The sequence below is a fragment of the Physeter macrocephalus genome, chromosome 14 (genome assembly GCF_002837175.3).
Source record: "Physeter macrocephalus isolate SW-GA chromosome 14, ASM283717v5, whole genome shotgun sequence".
Classification (NCBI taxonomy): Eukaryota; Metazoa; Chordata; class Mammalia; order Artiodactyla; family Physeteridae; genus Physeter; species Physeter macrocephalus.
Genome location: NC_041227.1, coordinates 85,205,955 through 85,222,830, shown reverse-complemented (window position 1 = coordinate 85,222,830; position 16,876 = coordinate 85,205,955).

The following is a 16,876-nucleotide window of genomic DNA, read 5'->3' as shown; positions in this document are numbered from 1 at the left end:
CTTCTCTCTTTTTTTCTTAGCTTGACTAGAGGCATATCAATTCTACTGATTTTTCTCAAAGAGCCAGCTTTTGGTTTTGTTGATTTTCTCTATTAATTTTCTGTTTCCAGTTGTATTGATTTCTGCTCTTTTTTTTTTTTTTTTTTACAATTTCTTTTCTTCTGCTTGCTTTGAAATTAATTTGCTCTTCTTTCATTGGTTTTCTAAGGTGGAAATTTAGACGATTGATTTTGGAGCTTTCTTCTTCTCTAATATATGCATTCAATACTATAAATTTCCCTCTGGGCACTGCTTTCACTGCATCCCACAAATTTTGATAAGATGTACTCTCATTTTTATTTTGTTCAAAATATTTTTAAATTTCTCTTGAGATTTCTTCTGTGACCCATGTGTTATTTAGAAGTATGTTGTTTACCTCCAAGTATTTCGGGATTTTCTAGCTATCTTTCTGCTATTGATTTCTAGTTTAATTCCATTGTGGTCTGAGTGTATACAGTGAATGACTTCTATGATTTTAAATTTGTGAAGGGGTGCTTTACGGCCCAGAATGTGGTCTATCTTGGTAAATGCTCCAGGTAAGCTTGAGAAGAATGTGTATTCTATTGTTGTTGGATGAAGTAGTTGATAGATATCCATTATATCCAGTTGATTGTTGATACTGTTGAGTTCAACTATGTCTTTATTGATTTTCTGGCTACTGGACCTGTCTGCGCCTGATAGAGTCATGTTGGAGTTTTCAACTGTAAGAGTGGGTTCATCTATTTCTTCTTACAGCAATATCAGTTTTTGCCTCATGTGTTTTGATGCTCTGTCAAATTAACAATTAAGGATTGTTATATCTTCTTGGATAACTGGCCCTTTTATCATTATGAAATGCCCCTCTTTAATCCCGATAATTTTCCTTGCTCTGAAGTCTGCTCTATTTGAAATTAATATAGTTACTTCAACTTCCTTCTGGTTCGTGTTAGCATGGCATATCTTTCTCCATCCCTTTACTTTTAGTCTTTATGTATCTTTATATTTAAAATGGGGTTCTTGTAGACAACATACAGTTGGGTCTTGTTTTTACATCCACTGACTTTTAATTTGTCTTTCAATTGGTATATTGAAACAATTTACTTTTAAAGTGATTTTTGATATTACTGGATTAATATCTACCATGTTTATTACTGCTTTCTATCCATTGCCTTTGTCCTTTTTCCCTATTTTTGTCTTCCCCTTTTTTTCTGCCTTTTGTGGTTTTAATTGAACAGGATTCAATTTTCTCTTCTTTCTTAGCGTATCAATTATACTTTTTTTTTTTTACTTTGTGTTTGCCCTAGAGTTTGCAATATACATTTACAACTTATCCAAGCCCATTTTCAAATAACACCATACCACTTCATGAATAGTTCAAGTGCCATATAAAAATGGAATATTCCTAATTTCTTCCTTTTGTCCCTTGTATCATTCCTGTCGTTATTTCTACTTTTATGTAAGTTATAATAATTAACTACATTGTTGCTATTATTTTGAACAAACAGCAAATTGTTATCTGTTAGATCAATTAAGAATAAGAAAAATAAGTTTCCATTTTGCCTTCACTTATCCTTTCTCTCATGTTCTTTCTTTCTTTATGTAGATCCAAGTTTCTGACCTATATCATTTTCCTTCTCTCTAAAAAATTTCTTTCAACATTTCTTGAAAGGCAGGTCTAGTGGCAACCTAATCGCTCAGTTTCTGTTTGTCCAAAAAAGTCTATGTCTCCTTCACTTTAGAAGGATAATTTCTCAGGATATGGAATCCTGGTTAGTTCATTTTTCTTTTTTCTCTCAAAACTTTAAATATTTCACTCTGCTTCCTTCCTGCTTACACGGTTTCTGAGAATAAGTCTGAGGTAATTCTTATCTTTCCTACTCTGTAGGTGAGGTTTTAAATTTTCCCCCTCTGACTTCTTTCAGGATTCTTTCTTTATTTTTGATCTTTCACAGTTTGAATAGAATATGCCTAAGTGTAATTTTTTTTTTCTTCTTGTATTTACCTTGCTTAATATTCTCTGAATTTCCTGTATCTGTGGTTTGGTGTCTGACATTAATTTGGGAAAAATGCTCAGTCATTACTGCTTCAAATGTTTCTTCTGTTTTTTTTTTCCCCCTGGTATTCCCATTATGCATATGTCATATCTTACATACTTGTCCCACAGTTCTTTGATATTCTGGCTTTTTTTTCAGTCTTTTTCTCTTTGTATTTTAATTTTGGAAGTTTCTATTGACATATTCTCAAGCTCAGAAATCTTTCTTCAGCCATGCCCAAGTCTACTAATAAGCCCATGAAAGGCATTCTTGTTTCTGTTAGTGTTTTTGATCTTTAGTATTTCTTTTTTTGTTGTTTTTTGTTTTTGTTTTTTTTGCGGTACACGGGCCTCTCACTGTCGTGGCCTCTCCCATTGCGGAGCACAGGCTCCGGACGCGCAGGCTCAGCGGCCATGGCTCACGGGCCTAGCCGCTCCGCGGCATGTGGGATCTTCCCGGACTGGGGCATGAACCTGTGTCCCCTGCATCGGCAGGCGGACTTTCAATCACTGTGCCACCAGGGAAGCCCATAGTATTTCTTTTTGATTCTTCCTTAACATGTCCATCTCCCTGCTTACATTGCCCATCCCCCTCCTTTGTTCTTCCATATTGTCTACTTTATCCATTAGAGCTCTTAGCATAGCATATTAACCATTAGAGCTCTTAGCATATTAATCACAGTTGTTTTAAATTCCTGGTCCGATAATTTCATCATCCTTGTCATATGAGTCTGGTTCTGATGCTTGCTCTGTCTCTTTAAACTGTGGGTTTTTTTAAATCTTTTAGTGTACCCAATTTTTTCCTGATAGCTGGACACAATGTATTATAACAGCTAAAAGGAACTGTGGTAAGCAGCCTTCAGTAATGCGGTAGCAATGTGTGCAGGGGAGGGAAGCAGTCTTTAGTTCTGTAGTACTCACTGAAGCATTGTTTAGTGAGCCTATGCCTCAGGACTGTGAACTTCACATGTGCTTTTCAGATATTTTCTCCTCTTAGGTGGGACAAGATGGCTAGCATGGGCTGCAGTTGGGATTTTCTCTTTTCCCACAAGGAAGGTTAGAGGGAGTTCTTCCCTAAGCCAATTAGGCTCTGAAAAAGCCCAATAGTTGAGGCTCTGGTGAAATAGTCTCTCTTGAAGGCAGGCCTTGTTAAGAAGCATAGACTACTTTGCAGTATTTCATACTCATGCGTGAGTCTCCCCCATCCCCCCATGACTGGATCACTTGGGAGTTTTTGCTCTAGACTTGCCCACAATAAGCCTCCAGCTATTCACCACTTACAGGTTAGGTTTTCCTAGCCCAGCACTGGTTCTCATGCTTTCTACTCTGGTTAGTTGTGACTCTCTGTATTTGCTTGTCTGTCTCTCCAATTTTGGGGCCAGTGGTTTGCCCCAAATGAAAATGATGTAGGTCAGAAACTTGGATCTACCTAAAGAAAGAAAGAACATGAGAGAAAGGATAAGTGAGTGACCTCACTTCTGTGACAAATTTATGTATGAAAGTTTTATCAATCACTCCATCATATCTCTTTGCAAAAAAATTTGTAAATATATATATACACACATACACATTATACATATATGTAAATTGAATTAATTTTTTCCTTCTGACTGTAAGGCTTTACATGTTAAATGTTTATTCTGGATTAAGTAATCATCACAGTTATTACAAGGTAATGGATCAAATAAGATAAACATATTGCACATTTTGATAAATAATTATTAATCATCTAAAGTAAAATTTTCTGACTTAAAATTTATTAACCCTTGGGAACTTCCCTGGTGGTCCAGTGGATGGGACTCCACGCTCCCAATGCAGGGGGCCCGGGTTCGATCCCTGGTAGGGGAACTAGATCCCACATGCGTGCCGTAACTAAGTCCACATGCCACAACTAAGACCCGGTGCAGCCAAAATAAATAAATAAATACTTAAAAAAAAATTTGTTAACCCAGTCATTTATCATTTATCTTCTTAATTTCCAGGAGGTACACCAAAAAGTGTTTACTGAGTCTTATCAAATGGTATTAATTTTACTAGGTACTCTTGTACAGACAGTCACCTTTCATTAAAGCTAAAATTAAAGCTGAACTAAAACGTGAAATTTGAAATCTCACATTTTTGTATTTTCTTATAGTAGGCTGTGAATAATGAGTGGTTTATTCATCTTAAAGTTTAATTTTTCATGTTATCTCAAAATATCTTTTTAAATGACAGTCAGACACTTGAGAATTTATACACATAACACATACATGTTATCAAGTTCATTTCATGGTTGAAAATGATTTGACAGAATTAGAGTAATATATAAAATTTGAGGAGGAGGAAGTAATTCAGATTAAACAAAGGTGTTTTCTAAACTGTAGGGCCCCAATGGATGCATCATTTAGATTGCATGTTGGAACATTTTGCCTACACGCCCATTCATTAGTAGTTGTTCTCACTTTGAAGGAGGAGTTTAATGTACTTGTGGAAATAAACTGCAAATAAAGAAGAGAAGATCTGAGGCCATTAGTTAGCTAGCAAGTGAAGAGCTTATAAGAGGCACATTAATGGTTGTTGTGAAGCGTTATGTTATATTCCAATTATGCTAATACAGACCTGAGAAGTGTGTAGTCAAAAGGAAGAAATGAGCAGGTGTTGGAAAACACAGTTAGCAAAAGACACGTTGCCAAGTAAAAAATAAATATAGATTTATAGCAGCCAATTGGTAGAAGTTAATGAAATTATTTCTTTCGTGGGCTGAGTAAATAATCAAAAAGATACAAAATTCTATCTTACTTCTGATCTATTCTCAGTTTACTCAAAGCTACAACATGATCTGTTGCAAGATACTGAAAGTTTTTACTTCCTCCTACTTGAAATGGTACAAAATATGCACCTGACACTCACTCAGCTTTTTGTGTTTCCCGAGAATGGTGAAAATGCAGAGAAGATGTGCGTGCAGCAGACGGTTCTTCCCCTGATGCACGTGTGTATGTGTATGCACGTGTATAAATCCCGACTGTCCTAATAGTATGACGGAGAGATAAAGAGATAAGGCATGGATCCTTGCCCTCAGTTTGTGGCCTTGTGAAGGTAAAATTCCACTGCCTACAGTATTTCACACTGACAGTTTCTTTGCTTTGCTCTCACCAAACTCTCCCTAAGGAGTGATAACTATAGGACTACAGTCAGGGAGTAGAAGAGCTAAAGTCATTAAGTACCAATATCCATCCCTCCTGCTGCCTCAATCTACAATATGTCTGGATTTAGAATGTCTCAACATAGGCCAAAGCACCATGCTTTGACCTTAATAGAAGTGTTACAAATGTGGGAAACGACTCATCCCTCTGAGTGAGTTTATCGTGGCTTGATTAAAAGAAGTGTCTCAGGGCTTCCCTGGTGGAGCAGTGGTGGAGAGTACGCCTGCCGATGCAGGGGACACGGGTTCGTGCCCCGGTCTGGAAGATCCCACATGCCGCGGAGCGGCTGGGCCCGTGAGCCATGGCCGCTGAGCCTGCGCGTCCGGAGCCTGTGCTCCGCAACGGGAGAGGCCACAACAGTGAGAGGCCCGCAAAAAAAAAAAAAAAAAAAAAAAGAAGTGTCTCAGACACTGACATTTAGAATGGTCTGTCTCCTGGGGTATTTTCACACTCTGGGGCACTGTAGTACAGTAAGATTCAGGATGCAGGAGAGGTACATCTTTCTTTTAAAAAGTGGGTGGGGCTTCCCTGGTGGCGCAGGGGTTGAGAATCTGACTGCCAATGCAGCGGACACGGGTTCGAGCCCTGGTCTGGGAGGGTCCCACATTCCGCGGAGCAACTGGGCCCGTGAGCCACAACTTCTGAGCCTGTGCGTCTGGAACCTGTGCTCCGCAACAAGAGAGGCCGCGACAGTGAGAGGCCCGTGCACTGCAAAGAAGAGTGGCCCCCGCTCGCCGCAACTAGAGAAAGCCCTCGCACAGAAACGAAGACCCAACACAGCCAAAAATAAATAAATAAATAAAAATAAATTAAAAAAAAAAAAGTGGGTGAAGGTAACACTGAAAGGGAAAGAGATAAAAGAGATCCACTTGCCAGCTCTACCAGAGGACGTTTTTAGGCGGACCAATTTCTGGGAAGAGTCCTAGTGTAAAAGAGCTACTTTATTGCGTGCACTGCAAAGAAGAGTGGCCCCCGCTCGCCGCAACTAGAGAAAGCCCTCGCACAGAAACGAAGACCCAACACAGCCAAAAATAAATAAATAAATAAAAATAAATTTAAAAAAAAAAAGTGGGTGAAGGTAACACTGAAAGGGAAAGAGATAAAAGAGATCTACTTGCCAGCTCTACCAGAGGACGTTTTTAGGCGGACCAATTTCTGGGAAGAGTCCTAGTGTAAAAGAGCTACTTTATTGTACCTATATTAGTTTCCTGTGGCTGCTTTAAACAAATTTTCCCACACTTGGTGGCTTAAAGTAACAGAATTATAGTCTTCCATGGTTTTGGAAGCCAGAAGTTGGAAATCTGTTTCACTTGGCCAAAATCAAGGTGTCAACAGGGCTGTATTCCCTCCAGATGCTCTAGGAGAGAATCCATTTCTAGCCTCTTCCAGCTTCTGGAAGTTACTGGCATTCCATGGCACGGGGCAGCATCACTCTTGTCTGTCTCTGTGGTCACACTGCTTTCGCCTCTTCTGCTGTGTCAAATCTCCCTCTGCCTCTGTCTTTTTTGTTGTGGCCTCTCCCATTGCGGAGCACAGGCTCCGGACGCGCAGGCTCAGCGGCCACGGCTCACGGGCCCAGCCTCTCCGCGGCATGTGGGATCTTCCCGGACCGGGGCATGAACCCGTGTCCCCTGCATCGGCAGGCGGACTCTCCACCACTGCGCCACCAGGGAAGCCCTCTGCCTCTGTCTTATAAGGACACTTCTGACTGCATTTAGGGCCCATCCAGATAATCCAGGATAATCTCACCAATTCATGATCCTTTACTTAATCACACCTGCAAAGACCCTTTTTTCATATCAGGTAACATTTACAGGTTCCAGGGATTAGGACCTGGTATCTTTGAGAGGCATTATTCAGCCTACTCTGGTACTCAGTAAATATTTTCCATCTACTTTAAGGAGTTTTCTGCTGTACGTTTAGCACATAAATGGCTAGCTTCTTAAATTCCAACAGTGGTGAATTCTCTTGGGTTCTATAAAAATGTTGCTTGTTGGTCTTCATTTTCACAGTAGTTATGAATTTTAGTGTATGTGTGTGTGCACAACATGTTCCTGGGGTACACTGGCCAATGCAACATTAGGGTATCAGGTGCTCTGTAAAATTCTGGAGAGCAAAATCAAGTGGGACATCCCAGTAAGAGAGACAAAACCCATCAAACTGATCTCCCAGTTTCCAATTTTCACAGAAACTTGAACACTAAATTATATCTCCTGGTGCCCCGGCTCCTTTTATAGACTCCCTGACTCACTCCCTCCATAATCTAGCAAATCCCTATAAACATCAATGACCCCAGATGCCTTGGGATCAAGGCCTAGTTTTTCCTTGGGTTATTGTAAACATAGACACTTGGCACCATCTGACCCTAAATTTGGGGGGGTTCAGAGCCATTTACCACATAAAGATAATGTATTCCAAAGAAACCAAACTCTCTTATACATAGCAATGATAAAAACAAAATGAAAGCGTTATTTGGGCAGGAGAGGCCTCTTATTAGCTAAGTAGGCCCACTGCATGGCAGATAAAGCACAGTAATGGTTATCTCCAGCCCACAGGCCCAAGACCAACTATAAATGATCCATTCAAGTCCCTCTGAGTGCATGTGTTAAAGGACTTCCAGATGTCCTCAAAGGCAGGCCCTCTGTTCTATGATCTGGGTCTCATCCACCATATGGTGCTCATTTGGTTGTCCTGATACAGCAATGTGGGATGAAACACTGACTGCTCCACAAGCTACAAAAGAGTTGGTAAATTGTTTAAGGCCTCATCATTCATCAGGTTGGAGCTCCCTATGGCAAACACTTCCTGATTTCCGTGGGGTAAGGAGGTGTGTAGGCATGCTCTAAGGACAGACTGTTCGTGAAACATATAAATGATTATGTCAGTGCCCTGGAATGACCCCACATATTTTGGGATCTTATCAAAATGCTCAGTCCATGGCCAGAAGTTTGGGGCTAAACTGGAGTTGTAAAATGCAAAGCAGGGGTCAGGATCTTCTGCATGCACTCATCCTTAGGGCTTTATTTCATTAGTGAAGGTGCCTACTCCTCTTGGTTATAGCCGATGGCCACTCCCATGGCAGCCTTTCAGCGACACTTGGAGAACCAGAGAGAATTAGGATCAAACGAGGGTGTTTAGAGAACATCTATTTTGACACTCCTTTTTTTCCAAATAAGAAAAAGGCATAGAAGAGGGTATGTAGTTCATCCCCAATTCACATATTAGGGTCTCTGCCTCCCAATTTCTGATCCAGTGCCCTTTTTACTCCCATGGATGGCCTCTCTGTCATGGGCGTCATCTTAAACAAGGTCATCTTGACTTGAAAGCCAAAGGGAAGTCCACTGCATTGAAATGCTCAGATCAGGAGCTGCAGGCAGGGTGACTTGGATGTGAGTATTGGGAGGGAAAACCAGAGCTACCTGTAGCCAAAATCTTGTCTGCTTTGCTAACTTTCCTGTAATAGTCATTCTCATCATATTTCACTGTCAGTTTCTCAGAGAAGAGTCAGAACAAAATTTCAAAAGGGATCAAAGATAGTAAATAAAAGCCTGAATAGAAGTTTAAAAGGGACAAAAAATACCCAATAAAAGGCGGAATAAGAGTTTCTTGAATTCTTTTTTATAGGAGAATTGAGACTACTTGGAATTAAAATATGACACATGTGAAACTTACATCCATGCAGACAGATGCAAAACACAATCAAGCTTCGTATGCATACTCAGAGATAAGACATACTCAGAGATAAGATACACAAAGATAAATTGGTACCCAGCATCATGAAATAGAGATGTTTTGGCAAATATGAGGAAGTACTGTGGCTTAATCTTTACTTCATTTCCTCCTTTCCTGGTTATCAGCCATCAGAGACAGTAAATAATGTTCTGACCCATCTGCCTGCCTCCAGTCACTGACTTTTCCAGCCTTTTTTCCACATTTCTACCCAAAGGAAAGTCCTCTGTACATCAGTCTTCCCCCTCAAGAGCCATCAATGGTTTCCTGTTGCCTGTTGAGTAATGACCAAGCTTTGTCTTATGGTATTCTAAGTCCAGCACCAAAACTGGTGAGTAGGTTTCAATTAGGGCACCCACCCTGATGGATTTTGTCCTCCCTGCCTGGAGCCTTGTGTTGAAAAGGGATCTAAAGCTACATCTGAATTCAATGAGAAGCCTGCGTCTTGATTGATAGGGGATGCCTGCCATGATGTGGTATCCGGGAGTGAAAGTCCAAGGCTACATGTTTCCCAGCCCTGCCAGACAGCATCTCATCTCATCTGTCACTCCATCTCCATCCCAGTTCTTTGCTTCAGCAACTCCAGATTGTCTTATGTTCAGTTAAGGGAGGATTTAAAAAGTGCAGCAATGTCTTCCTCATTAGACTGGCAGATGTTTAGAAATATCCAGTCTATTCCACCTCTTAAAACCTTTTGTATCCATCCCCTCTGTGCCATCCTCATTGCCTCTGCCTTAGTTCAGACCCCCCTCCCCAGCTCTCCACTGGCCTATTTCATTACTCTCCTATCTGATCATTTTATTGTACATTAAACCCTTCACTGGCTCCCATTTCAATCTCCTTAGCTCGGCTTAGAAGGCCCCCCAACCCATCCCCCCCCACAATGTTTTAGCTAATGCTAGTCCTTCCAACAGTATCTCGGCCATACCTGTAAATGTGACCTGTGATTACGGTCAACTTTACCTGTAAGCTCCTTGAGGCCACGTCTTATTCATCTTTGTAACCCACATCACCTATTATATTGCTTACAATACTGTTGACATTAAATCAACATTTGTTTGAATGAACTGATCAATGAATGAATAAAGAATTGAGGATCTGGATTCTAGTTGGCCTGTTGTGAGTATGAAAAAAGTGCTGAAAATATCCTAGAACCTCAGAGACTTGGGAGTGGAGGGGATTTTGAGAACTGTGACCCACAGAGACCCGCTCATCAGGGTGGAGTGAAGTTCTTGGAAAACTACCTGGCTACGGAATCCAGCCCCAGACCCGGCAGCCTGGTTAGAGGAGCTCTAACCCCTGGGAGGAAGGCTCAGCTTTCAGACTTTTGCAAGGCCAGCTTCTTCCCTTCCTCCATCTCTTGGGTCAAATGTCACCTCCCTTCACCCACTGAATCACCTCAAGGAACTTTTTATTTACCTTTCTTGTATTTTTTACTATTGATGCATTTTCCGTCTTTCTCAATAGCATATGAGCTACCTGAGAGCACAGTTATTTTGTTTATTGGGGTGTCCTTGGCTCCTAAAACAGGGTCTGCTACTGTTCAATTTGTTGAATAATCGAACCGATGAATTCTCAGTACGGGTATCCACTCAGATAAGAGAGAGGCCCCAAACTTGGGGTGGGTAGCAAGAAAATGACAGTCAAGGGAATGAGTCAATGTGCACTTGACCCTATCCTCAGAGAAGAGGGATGGCAGTAATTAGGGCAACTACCTATCAACTTTAGAGTTTGGGGAAGGGCAAGGATTGGAATGCTATGAAGAGAAAGCGGTAAGAACTCCAATGGGTAAGCAACCCTGTTGGGCTAGGGAATGCTCCTGGGTCAAGTCGATGGTCTAGAAGAATTCCAGGGATGGATCCTGGCTCTGGTAGGGTGAGTTCATTCCAAAACAATGAGGCTGATGGGGGACTTTAAAGTGGGTGAGGCTACGATATATATCTATATATATCTATATCTATCCTGATGTTGATGGTCTTAAATCAGGAATTGAGGGAAGCCTTAGCCCACAAATGGAGCCATGTGTATTCAAGCTTAAAAACTTGGGGAAGGCTTGGAAGGAGAAAAAGAGAGAGGGGATGAGGTTCGGGGAAGAAAACAGGTTGTTTTTAAAGGCCTATTAATGTGCCAGTCACTGTACCTGGCTGCTTGCATGAGCCATCCCATTAAATCCAATCCAACCCTACAAGGTGATTATGATCAATGTCATTTTATAGATGAAGAAACTAGGTCTCAGTGAAAGTAAGGAGCCTCCCAAAGTTTACACAAGCCATGGAGAAGCCAGGGTTAAAACCCAGACCAGATGACCCCCAAATTCTCGCATCGTCCCATTCTGCCACAGTAGTTTCCTATAAAGCACTGGTTCCCTCTTTCTTCTGGGATATGTAAGACAGATGATCACACAGTGACACACTTCTATACAAACATATATACAAACACTGACAATTTTGAGGTGTCATGTATAACTCTCTCTCTTTTTTCCCACTTAGACAGCATATCAGAATGTGAGTGTATTGCTATCATGGGGATAACATGAATTTTGGATTAAAAAGCAAATGATTATTAGATTTCTAAACTTCAGTAAAAAATGGTTGTGAGACACCAGGGCAGGGATGGAACCAAGGCTGGAAGTGGGATATTTAATTTGTTCATATCTTCTTGGGTTCCATACTTGGTATGGAGTTAAATTTTCAGGAGGAGTTTGGAAAGTGTGCTTTACTATCATTAAACTCTGTTTAAAAAGGCTCAGTGAAAAGGAAAATTAATCTGAATTTGGAACTCAGCCTGATAAAGCTGTTGTCCTGGATCAATAATTGGGAAATTAGCTGGACTGAATCCACAGTTTGGAAGATTAGTGGAATATATCACGGACTTAGAAGAGAAGTCAGGATTCGCTTTGATGTAAAAATGTAAAGACAGACTCATATTGACTCTCTCAGTCTAACTTAGAACAGCTCTAGCTGATAGGAATTGAACTTAGTTCTGAGTGCAAAAGTCTAGAGACTAGTTGATTTTGTAGACGGCGACAGCAGAAATGTCATTTAACCAGTTTCCTAGGACTGCCGTAACAAATTCTCACAAACTCGGTGACTTCAAAGAACAGAAATTTATTCTCTCATAGTCCTGGAGGCCAAAGGTCCAAAGTCGAGCTGTCGGCAGGGCCATGTTCCTTTTGAAGGCTCAAGAGGGAGAATCTTTCCTTGTGTCTTCTAGATTCTGGCAGCTCCAGACATTCCTTGGCTTGTGGCTGCCTAACCCCAATCTTTACCTATATCTTCATATGGCATTCACTTCTGTGTTTTTGTCTTCTCATTTTCTGTCTGTCTCTTATAAGGACCCATGTCATTGGACTTAGGGCTCACTTGGATAATCTAGGATGATTCCCATCTCAAGACCACTGACTTCGCTACATCTGCAAAGTTGCTCTTTTAAAATAAGGTCACATTCACAGATTCTGGGGCCCAGGAGGTGGACATACCTTTTGTTGGGGCCACCGTTCAACTCCTTGTGGCCATATTTTACCATGTAGAGCAGGGGTCCCCAAACCCTGGGCCGTGGACCCGTACCAGTCTGCAGCCTGTTAGGAACCAGGCCGCACAGCAGGAGGCGAGCGGTGGGCGAGCCCGCGAAGCTTCATCTGCCGCTCCCCATCGCTCCCCATCGCTCGCGTTAGCGCCTGAGCCACCCCCACCCCCACCCCTCCATCCGTGGGAAAATTGTCTTCCACGAAACCAGTCCCTGGTGCCAAAAAGGTTGGGGACCGCTGATGTAGAGGACATTAGAACGCAAGTAAAAGTGGGAAAGGACTTATAAGACAGAATTACACGGCAAAATTGTACAGGAAGCATAGCTTTTCTTTTCTTTTTTCTGGGGGGGCGGTAATGCTGAGTGTACTAAAGCAGAGAGTAAGTGCCACAGGTGGGCACCGAGACAAATCAGGTTGCTGTAGACACCTGCAAGTAGAGTTCTATGATGAATGAGACGATGAACTGCCATTTGTTTTTCAAAGCAACTGGACCACTTTACATTCCCACCAGACATGTATGAGGGCTCCAGTTTCTCTACATCTTATCTGACTCTTTGATTTGACTCATCCTAGTAGGTGTGAAATGGTGTGTCACTGGGCTGTTGATTTACATTTCCCTGTTGACTAATTGCATTGAGCATCTTTTCATGTGCTTTTTGGCCATTTTTATATCTTCTCTGGAGAAATGTCTATCCACATCCTTTGCAAATTTTTACACATCCAAGAAATGTAAACCTAAGAATGCTCTCAAAAACAGGAGAGACTGTGGTGAAGGAAATCGGGAAGAGATTCATGAATCTAATGAAGGTATATCCTAGATTATGCGACAGCTAGCGTGCAGGAGAGAACCAAAAAATCAGACCTGGGTGGAGCCCCCTATGATCAGGACAACTATAGAGTCTTTGAAAATTAAAATGAACATAAACAGAATAAGCATTTTGAAACACATTTATATGATCAGTTTTTTAGCCATCTCTTGCTTTAATATCTTGTCACTGGTATTTCCCTGGAGAATGTATTTTTCAATGTGACTTATTTTTAAAATTATCTTAAACATTGGTAAATTTTGACAAGCACAGCTTCTATTTCAATTAGTATAATGTCAATTTTGAGTTCAATTTTGAAATTATGTGTATACCAAAGCTATTTTCAACTGCATTTCTGTTCCTAGATTTCTTAATGTAGTAAAAACATTCTTTTTACCATGGTCCTGTGCTCCACCATAATTTGTTTTCCATATAATCACTGTAAGCTAAACTTTTTTACTATATTTAACTTCTAAATTTAATTTAAAATAGAATTTATAATAATGTCAGATATTTCACTTTGACAGAAGGAACTTCTAAAAGCTTCACTTTTATGTTATTTTTATGTAAATCAATACATTACTTGTAAGTAATTGGATTTGTACCCTTTCTTTTTCTTTCTTGTCTGTTTTTGTTTTTGTCTTTTTGTTTTTTTGCTTTGTCAGGGAATTTCTGAGCAGTAACACAGGACAACTTTGCCTTGTTTCTGACTTCAGTGGGGATACTTCTGATAATTCACTATTAAAACTGTACTCATTTTTGATTTCAAGCAAATCTCTTTTTTTAAGTAAAAGAAATGCCCATTTATTCTGAGTTAAGATTTATTTTAAGTCGGGAATGAATATGGAGTTTTATCAAATGTCAAACCTGTATTATAACATCGTGGACAATTTTTAAGTGAATCCCCTACAGCGATACATACTCAGTTTTTATAAAGATATGGAGCAGAAAGCTAGAAAATCTTTGGTATATTGTTGCTAAAGTAGGAGCGGAAGGAACACCTATGATCTTGGATCTATTCTCAAGGCTCTAAGGAAACAGAAACTCTCATGCCTTCCGGTGGGAGTGTCATCTTGAACAATTTTAATAGATGGCAATGAGGACATATCTGTCAAAATTATGAATACAAGCACCCATTGACTAAGCAACATTCTGTTCTATGAATTTATCCTGTCAACATGTTATAAAATGTCTAATGTGACACATATACGAGATTATTCATTTCGGCCCACTGAGTGACAGCAAAAGGTCAGAAAACAATCTAAATATCCATCAGTATAAGACTAGTTAAATAAATTACGGTAACATTCCTACAGTGGAATAAAGTACAATCCTAAGAAGAATGAGAAAACTCTTCATTTACTCAAGGGGAAAAATTTGCCAAGATACATTATGAAACCCAAAAGGCTGTTTTACAACAATATACCTAGTATGCTACATATGTGGATTAGAAAGGGATGGGGGAACAAGTACACAGCTGCTCTACGTTCAAAATATATCTGGGATTCGACTTATTGTTACCAACCTCATTGCCACCACCTGGGTCCACATCACCCTCATCTCTTGTGGGGTGACCGAGATAGCTCTCCAGACGGGTCACTGCTTCTGTACTTGCTTCTGGGTTGTCTGTTGTCAACACAGTCAGGGGTGTTCTTCTTAAAAGGGGACTCTTCTGCCCTTCAAAGATTTCCCATCCTCTTCAGAGTCCCTAGGGTGACCTGCAGGACCATGGCTCCCCTACTCTTACTCTCATCCACTGTGCTCCAGCTGTACTAGTCTTCATGAGCATCTTCTCTTTTCCAGGCTTTTCTGCCGTTAGTCCCTTCCTGGATGGCTCCCCCCGTTTCTTCAAGTCTTGACTCAAAAGCCGTTTTCTCAGTGAGGTCTATCCTTACCTCCATTTCCAATATTTCAAACCATCCCGTATCATTATTTCATATCCATTTCTTTGCTTTACTTTTTTTCTTTGTAACACTTGTTATTATTTACATTTTTTACATCTTATTCCCCCTGTCTCCCCAACTAGAATGAAAATTCTATGATGGCAAAATTATTTTGAGGAAACCTCTATCTGCTACTAAATCCTCAGTACCTTGCTCATAGTAGGTGCTCAACAAATGTTTTTAAAATGAGTAACAGAATGAATAAGTGACTGAATGACTATAATTAAAATATTTCTGGAAGATTACTTGGAAACTGATAACATAGTTATCTTTGGGGAAGGGAACTGAGTGGTCATGGTTAGGCGGAAGACTTCATGGTACGTCCTTTTATAGTATATTAAAAATCTTGAATATTCTGCCTAATAAAAATATATAAATTAATTCAAGATTTAAAAAAATATATATATTCCTTTAATTGGTAATCACCATTACTCATGCAGCCAGCCTAACTGGCTTTTGTGTTGCCAGTCTAGTTATGAATAATGTTCTTTGATTCTGGTTCTAATGTACATTTCTGTTGTGAGTGAGGTTAAGGGTATATGAACACATTTCAGAGTCATATGTATTTTCTGTGAACTGTGTGCACATACTTTGCTCAATTTTCTGTTAGGTTATTGTCTTTTCTTATTGACTTGGAGAAAATTTTAAACATTAGTGATAGGAGTTGGAAATGTGGCTTCCCATTTATTGTTTGTCTTTTGACTTTGCCTACAGTTTTTTTAATTCATAAATTTATGATTGTATGTAGTTCAATGTATCTTTTTTATTTTTCTAAAAATGGTTCATACTTTTTCCTGGGAATAGTTTAAATAAAACAGCAGTTATCTGTCCTTTAAAGATTTGGAAGGTTTCCTCCTTGAAGCTAACCATGTTTAGGTGTTTTGTGGGCTATAGCACGAGACAACTGTCTCTGACTCTTCTGCCATAATTGATGTGTTTAGACTTTTCATATCATCTGGTGTCAATCTGAGTAAAGATTATTTTCCTAGGAAAGTATTTTATTCAAGTTTTCAAGTTTATTTTCACAAAGTAGAGGAAAGTGGTTACTTGTAATTCTTCTAATTTTTCTCTGCATTTGTGATTATTTCCTCTTATTTCTTATTTTCTGAGCTTACTTTTAAATTATAAGTTAGATGAAAGTTAATTTATTTTTATTTCATTTTTCAAAGAACCAGGTCTTGAAATTATTTTTTAATTCTTTCATTTTCTATTTTCTAATTTCTTTTCTTTTTTATCTTAATTCATTCTTTTTTATTGTATTTGCTTTTTTGTGATTATTCTGATTTCTTGAGTTGAATGCTTAACTCATTATCATTCTTTCATTTAAAATGTTTATTGGAGACAAAATTTTTCTCTGAGTAATGCTTTAGCTCTATTTGTAGGGTTTAATATATAACATTTTCGTTGTTGTTAATTTTCAGAAGTTTTACAGATTGTCAGATTTCCTCTTTAAGAATTGATTAGGAAGGGTTTTAAAATTTATGAATGGTAGGGCCTTTTGTTTTATGGTTTGATATTAATTTACACTTTTCTTTTTGAAATGTATTGATTCAGGGGCGTGGAAACAGAAGTGGTATCAGGCACAATACATAAGCTCATTTAATCTTCAAAAATAGTGTTAGGCCCATTTTATAGATGAT